General features: G+C 39.0%; 1 protein-coding gene across 1 annotated transcript in view; it reads left to right on the forward strand.

Moving 5' to 3' along the window:
• The first annotated feature begins 7,268 nt into the window (after positions 1-7,268).
• Positions 7,269-8,013, forward strand: part of LOC140930305 (uncharacterized) — a 280,280-nt gene continuing 279,535 nt past the window's right edge. The window contains exon 1 of the mRNA XM_073379983.1: positions 7,269-7,535. The gene's annotated coding sequence lies outside the window, so the exon portion shown is untranslated. The remainder of the gene's footprint in view (positions 7,536-8,013) is intronic.

Below are 8,013 nucleotides of genomic sequence, written 5' to 3' on the forward strand. Positions count from 1 at the left end.
AAGCCTGAGTAATTATTGTATACAGTGTATGTTTGTTTTTTTATATCTAATTTCATGAAGTCGAGCGCAGTTTATGAGGCTAATTTATGCACGTTTGTATTAAGATCTGAGACAATGATCTGATCTAGTCAGTATATAAGCTTACAGAGCTTTTTAAAGAGCTTTACAGAGCTTTTTCTCTCCGCATATAGAATAAAAAAACGTTCCGAAGAGTATTTAGTTATAATTTTGGCTGTAGAAAGAAAGCTTTGAGCGATGTTCTTGCCTCGAGTTCATCTCTGAAAACAGTAAACACCAGAAAGCCGGCTAAAAGCTTTAGGCTTAAGCGTATAGACACAGGATTTTTAGAGACGCTTTAATACTTGTCTTCGTGAATGAAAATTGTTGTCTCTGTAAATGTTTCACCGAATTACATTTCTTTTATTGATTGTTAGTAGTCTCTTGCAATTGTTTTGCTGTTTGTTTTCAGTCGTTCACAGACAACGCTTGCTCAAAATGCCGCGCGTTTGCACATCGTTATAAAACCATTAAATAAAAAAAATAAACAATAAATTCTTTATTATGTTGAAGCGTAACTCTTTTAATGTTCACTGAAAATTTGGCGCTTGTCAAAAGTGACAACCGGCTTGCCGTATAGGTGATTTTGGAAATTTTGAACGGTTTTGCTAAAAGCCCACGCGTTCTTCGTACGGTTCTGAATATTGAATGAGTGCAATTTGTCTTGAAAAATTGTGAAATACTGCATTTTGTCTGAGGTCTGTATGATAAAAACAGCGCCTCATATTACTGTTTCCCCTCAGATGTGATGCATAAAAAGTATGAAATGTTGGTTTACACGCTCCCAGAGTTGTTGGCAAGATTTTTTTAAGTAGACTTGTCGAACGCAAAAAATTCGGCCTGATTTGTTTTTTCCATGAATTCGTTTTCCAGGCCTAATTTACTGTGATCAAGAGCTATTATGGCTCTTAAATGTGATCGACGATGATTGCTATTTTTTGGGTGTATATATACCGGCTATCAATTCGATGAAAGATTTTTTTTCACTCTAAAATCACTTAGCCTTAGCTTTCCCTAAAAAGTCACATATGTGCCCTTAAGTTAACTGATTTGTGGATTACAAGTTTATTGTTTGATTTAAATCATAAATTTATTAATAGGAGCTTCGCTTTTAGCCCTGGCTAAATCTATATATTATATTAGGGACCTTACGATCCGACAACGGCGACGTCCATGAAAAAGTCGATGAAAAATAGACTTCGCATCCCTTTAAACTTTTTCGCGATTATCGCAATTCGCCCTGTTACTTAAAAGAAGGGAATTTTGGTTGGAGTTAAAGAGAGGGGAGCGCGCCCGAATTCAGACAGAGATGGTAGAATTTATTGCCTTGTCGTTCCCGTTCTCAAGTAAACTTAAAATCTCGTCATTTCACGTCGTAGTTGTGCAGGGACAGGAAAGAAATGTACAAAAAAGCGTGACGCAAGTGCAGCTGTTGTTTTGCTCATTAAAGCTATTGCTTTTTTGACGTTCTCCTTGTCATCGCCGTCGTAGTTTCGTAAGATCCCTATTAGAGTGCGGACATACAGATGACGTCACCGGCACATTATTTTCTTTATTTTATCCAACAAGTTGCTCGGTTTTGAAACTTGTTGCGAGATTTTTTCGAATTGAGCAAGTAAAGTCCTCGGAAAAAAAGTTTATCACGAGCTGTTTACAAGAAAAAGGAAAAACCCGAGACGAAAAGTATTCTTGGCGACTTGAAATGGCCTCAGCTGGAGGAAATCTTCCAGGCTGCATGTTGCCGTGCGTCTGTTCAGTAATAGCTCACAGAGTGACACGTTACCGTAAAGCTGGAACCTTTACTTTGTCGTGACTGTCATACTACGTTCCTCGCACAAAATTGTTGGTACAAAGTTGAAGTGTACTTCTAACTTTTGAGCCTGTGAATGAAATCCTTTCGTTTGACCATTTAAATGAAACCTCGTCAGCTGTCCTATCATATGATGGTGTTTTGCAAAACAAACTTTGGAGTTGTCGTTATTTTTTGTCTACTGTCTTGTAGGAAGGAAAGAGCTCCTTTTCGTTAAGACTTATCTTATTTATTATTTTTATTTTGTAGGCCAACCCCAAGACGCGAGGATACCTGTGGTTCTGCACAGAATGTGACGAATCGGTAAGTGATTGAGAACTTTGGATAACACGAGTAGGAGTATTTCATACGATACCTGTGGGGGTGGGGGGAGGGTACTCTATTATTTTTGCCTTTTTGTATGTCCCACCCCAAAGGGTATGGTTTTTGCGCCGTTTTGGTCTGAAACGGGTATAGACTTTGCCTATTTTGGGATGATTTCGGGTAAGGTATTCGAGGGAATGCATGAACGTATATGTCGTTTCAATTCCAAATGAATAAGAAAGAAAGAGTAATATGCGAATTCGAGGTGGATTTTAAGAAATCTTTTTCTTGGCGCTCTAATGTAAGTGCAGTCAACTCTCGCCTTGCGGACACCCCGCTACAACAGACACCCCAATAATACGGACAGCAGCTAAATCCCGGCAAAGTAAATTATAGTCGTTTGACTGAATTACAGACTCTCGCTAATGAGAACACCAACTGGAGGTCCCTACAATGTCCGGTAATGATAACATAATTTCTGCCAACGCCAGGTCTGAAAACGGGTGTGGAAAATATCAATTTTGGGGTCTGATATAGGGTCAGGATTTAGAGAACCGGGCGGCACACCCTTCCCACGAATTCCCAGGAGTACCCCTCCTGGGTACGATATCAAACTGCCGCTTCTAAGCCCTGGGCTTACACATCTTCGTAAAGGGTTTTAGGAGGGGGCCGGAGGGGGGGTCTAAAAAATTTCTGAGGAGTTCTTTGTTGTGGTGGCTTGCTGTTTATTGATTGAAGCCCTTTAGCGTTACTATTTAACTATCACTACTACTATACAGAAAGTCTTTACACTTTGGCATGTTGATTTTATTAATTAGGAAGAGGAAAGCGACGAAGATGTAGATGTAGAAGAGATGAGTACAGCTGACACTAAAACAGAAAAATATGACAAAGAAACAAAGCAGAAAAACAGTGAAAAGAATGAAAAGAAAGGGGATGAAGGAAAAGACGAAGGAGACAAAAGTATAAAGAAAGACAAGAAAAAGAAAGAGGAAGTAGTTGAAGATCAGAACAAAGCGTTAGAAAAAGACATGCAAACAAATGTAAATAAAGTTATTAAAGAGAAAGAAAAAGGAAAGGAAGAATTTGAGAAAGCAGACCAATCCAAGAAGGTAGACGGAGGTAAAAAGAAAGTAGACTCGAGAGTAGCAGAAGATGTAGAAAGATCAAGTAAAGAGCCAAAAAAACAAGATGAAACGAAAGTAGAGGAGGAAAAATTTAAACTAGGCAAAGATGTAAAGAAGGCAGATAAAAACAAGGGGAAAGGCGACGGAAATGCAAAGAAAGCAGACGTAGGACGAGAAGAGGTAACAAGGCCAGAGAAACAACAACAAGGAGATTTGAAGAGAAGAGATAAAGAGGAAGAGAGACAAGGAAAAGGAAACAGAGCAGATAAGAAGGAAGGGAAAGCATGTGATATGACAAAGGAAGAAAAAGAGAAACAACAGGACGCAAAGCAGGCAGGAAATGAGGAGGGGAAAGCGGATTCAAAGAAAGTAGATGCGAAGGAACAAAAAGATGTTGAGAAAGTAATCGAGGAGAAACGAGAAAACGCAGCAAGGGCACAAAAAACAAAAGAAAATGCTAAAAAAGCTGATAAGGAGGAAGGGAAGAAGGATGTTAAGAAAGTAGAGAAAGAGAAAGAAGAACGTGAAAATGTTAAGGGAGCAGACAGGGACAAAGAGAAACCACAAGATGTAACAACAAGGGCAGAAAAGGAGAAGGAAAGAAATGCGAAGAAAGCAGACAATGTTAAAAAAGAGCAAGGGGCGAACACGGCAAAAGTAGAAAATGAGAAGCCAGAAGATGCACCAAAGGCAGCGAGGGATAAACGTGAAAAAGATGTAACGAAAACAGATAAAGAGGAGAAACTGAAGAAAGATACAAAGAAGACAGTGGGAGACAAAGAGAAACAACAAGAAGACGACGACGCCGATGATGAAAATGCCTCATTAGCAAGTTTGGTGCGGAAGGGAAAGAAAGCGAAGGCGTAAAGGATCGTGATTGATTTTGGACAAGTGATTTTATTGTTTTCTTACGTTTTTTAAGAAATATAGGTTGGCGTCATATATATATTCTTCAAGCTACCCTATTCGCCACTTATAAATGAGGAGGGACGGTAGCCGAACTTTGCCCCGCAATTGGATCGTTACTGGAAAAGCGCCGGTCAGTTATCAGAGAGGTTAAGCATCACGTTTACGTCAGTCGGCAAACGCGAATTTGTTCCACGTGACCAAGTTTCCCCTTTACCTGTCCTTTACTGTTCATTATTTCTGCACATAAATTAGTAGTTTCACGCAATTTTTTATCCATAAGAATTGTTTTGAGCTCTTTTTATCTGCTCATTTGCTATTTTGAGAAGTTCTCAACTTGAATCTGACGTTTGCCGTTTGCGACGTGAAACTTCCTAATTTCACGCGCTTGCGTTATGGAGTAGGTAAGCACAACACAAAAATTTTCTTTTTCTTTTTCTAAACTTTAATACGGTCCTTTCGGATTCAGCCCCAGAAAATTTCGCCAACATTTGACAAACTAAGTGAAATTAAATAAGATCGATTAAGTTTGAAACAGTGCGAATTCACCTTTTAAGTGAATTTTCGGTTTGTTGTCATCCAGAAATTTTGCTACATTGGGAACATGACGACTTTGCGAAAGTTAACTCGACCCAGTCTCCTTCTAAAGCACATTTTACATCACATCTCTTGATTCAGGAATTCTCACAGTTCAAAGTGCTGAGGGAATTTCTTGCTGCAAAATGTTGACTGAGCAAAAAAAATAATCAACTTCCTTTCCCCGCATCTCTTGCTGACCGGAGTATTTAACTCGAAGATTCAGATTTATCATCGAACAAAGCACGGTATATTGAAAGAGAGACCGCCGAACGATTATTTTATATTGAACTTTGCCTTCAGAGCGCCGTGAACTGTTGGTAATTGAAAAATTGAAATTAATTCTTAGTAATTTATGAGCTAGTCTGTGCTGGATTTCCGTCTTTGTTTCGTTTCGTACCCTTTTAATGAAAATAAACAAATGAATAAGTAAATATATGATGATTTACAAGTAGCAGATCCACATAGAAGATCTTTGTCTTTTTCTTTTTTACCTGTAATTGATTGTTTTCAGCAATTAAAAAATGATTGATTATCCATTAAACTCAACGCGATTTTTATAGGCTCTTTAGTACGAATCTTAATAATTAGAAACTGACCTACTAGGCGTACACCGCACTTTTTATAGAGAGGATGTAGACCCGTAACCCGGGGGTACTCAACGAAGTTTTATACGGGGAAGCTCCGCGCAGACGTCCAGCCCCGTACACTTCTATACTATTTTTGACAGAAGCGGTACGCTTTCCTTATACTTTATATTGACAAATGGTACCCAGTTAACACACGTTGATGGTTTAGTTGCTGTATATGTTACTGGTGGTCAAATTATTATTTTATAACAAATTATTATTTTGTAACATAACAAGAAAAAATAGCTGTACTAAAGAAATATGCATCTAGTGTTTAAATAGTCGTGTTTAATGTTATTGAAATACAGCGTAATTCCGCTATCTAGAAACTATAACAGGAATTAGTACAAGCTAGGACGGCTCCTGTACAAGCTCTTAGCACAACCATTTCTGGGCGATAAGCGTTACATGTACTTATGACTGGTGAATACCAGCGACCAATCATTACTAACGCTTGTCCAGCCAAACATGCTCGGAAATCACTGCACCTAAAGCTTGTACCCATTCTCCATAGAGTAGGACGATAGGACGATTCGCAACGACAATTTTTAGTGCAACACATCGTTGCAATGTTGAAACAATGCTGCAACCATCCAAAACAATATCACAACAATGTTGTAACGATGTATTGCGCTAAAAATCGTCGTTGCGATATGTCCCGTGTAACATCAGCTTAAGTTTCTGTGACAACACCTTCTCAACTGGAATTTTCGGGTTGTTTGTTTGCACAAGACTGCCAAGAAATGTACCAAAAAATTGTGATGCGCGTACAGAGTTGTTGTTTTTCACAGTCCAGTCGTTATCATCACCGTTGTCAGTTATAAAGTCCCTAAACTTGACACCGTTCGCAGGGTTTTTACTTTTTTTTTCCCTAAAACCTTTTCTATCCCAAAACTTATTAATAATCATAAAGAAAAAACAAAAGAAATTAATGTTTAATGAGTGTCTTTATATCTGATAAAGACACGGCTAAAACTTAAGTTTAATTTTTTAGACCAAAATAACCCCTAATCTAAATATTAGTGCAAGAATGAGTTGATCTACATCAGGTCGAGAGTTTTTAAACCTGATAATACACTCCTGCTCGTTTTTTAACTAGTGTATGAAAAGCAAAGCTAATACAATCTTCACTGCCAAAACGCACATGGCACCTTGACATTTCCAACGAAAATATAGTTTACACAAATTTAAGGAAGAGTATGTGTCAGATAAGCCTATTTTCAGCTTTGTTTCAATGCATTTCCTTTTGAGGGTTTTTTTAACCTTGAAAAAGGCTAGCCATATTAAAACCGCACAGGAACTCATGAAGAAGACTTTATAGAAGCTACATGAACAAGAAAAGTTGTCTTTTTGCCGGGGAAATCTCAGTAGGGTAACCCGATTGAATTTGCTGCTTAAAACCAGCGTGTCTCCAGATAAATACCAGAAAATCGCACCATGTAAGGGAAGCCTAGACAGTCTCTGGATTCTACTCCGTGGATTCCTGATTCCTGATTCCTGATTCCAGGTACCAAATTCCGGCTTATTTGTCATTCGAACAATCGTTAGTGGGATTCCGGATTCATTGAGCTGTATTCCGGATTCCAAAGCCGTAGGATTTCAAATTCCACAAGCAAGAATTTCCCAGATTCCTTGGACGAAGAAAACGAACAAAAGAAGCATAGCTTACGTTGTGGATACACGAGCCATTTTACTCGTGTGTAAATGACTCTTTTTTAGCCTCAGGCAAGCAAATTTTTGTTTGTAACCGATTTTCGCAATGTGAAATCATTGTGCCGAGCGTGGCCTGCTCTGACCGGGAAGTCTGGGGGCTATCTATCATAATGCTCTCTCCCAGGCTCCTATAACTCGCGGCCAACATGGTGGATCGCTGAACGAAGATTGGCAAAAGTTTCAAACTTTTAAAGAACTTTATTCCGGACCCAAGTCTACCCATTAAAAGCGGAACATACAATTGAAAAAGGTGCATTTAGGACCGCGAAAGAGTATGAAACTTCAAAAGTTTCAAGCGGGTGGAGGAACGACGCAGCATTCTCAAAATTTGTTTTCCAGTCGGCATGTGTTCATGTTCAGCTTTAATAGTTCCAGAGAGACAACTACCTACCTGGGTGTACGTGCGAGGTTAAGGTAAGAGAATTAAAATTACACATAACTAGCAAAGGAAAAGGCCAAACGAATGCATATTGTCCAACTAAATGCAGTTTGCTTGACAAAATCATGTGCCTATGGTCCGGGCTTTGGTCTTGACTCATAACACCCCGGGCGTGAAAGGTGAGTAGTACTCCCATAAGTTTCGGATAGGTGTGTGTCGTCCAGGGTCCTAAACCCTGACGCTACCCTATTTGAGGCCCAGACTCGAAAAATGACAACCCATACAAGGGAAAACAAATGCTTAGCTACTATTTCTCATACTATATGGCAGCACTACAAGCTTAATTTTATTGTCATCTGGGTTCTTTTACGTCCCACAAGAACCAGATTAGTGAAAGTGCTGTGAGACGGGTCCTACAGTTTTTCTTTCTTACCCGAGAAGACTAGAAAGTCTAACCGTTTGCAGATGTCATTACAAAAGCAGCAATTTCTCTGGTCTCGCCAGGGTTTGAAC

This window comes from Porites lutea, chromosome 3 (genome assembly GCF_958299795.1).
Source record: "Porites lutea chromosome 3, jaPorLute2.1, whole genome shotgun sequence".
NCBI lineage: Eukaryota > Metazoa > Cnidaria > Anthozoa > Scleractinia > Poritidae > Porites > Porites lutea.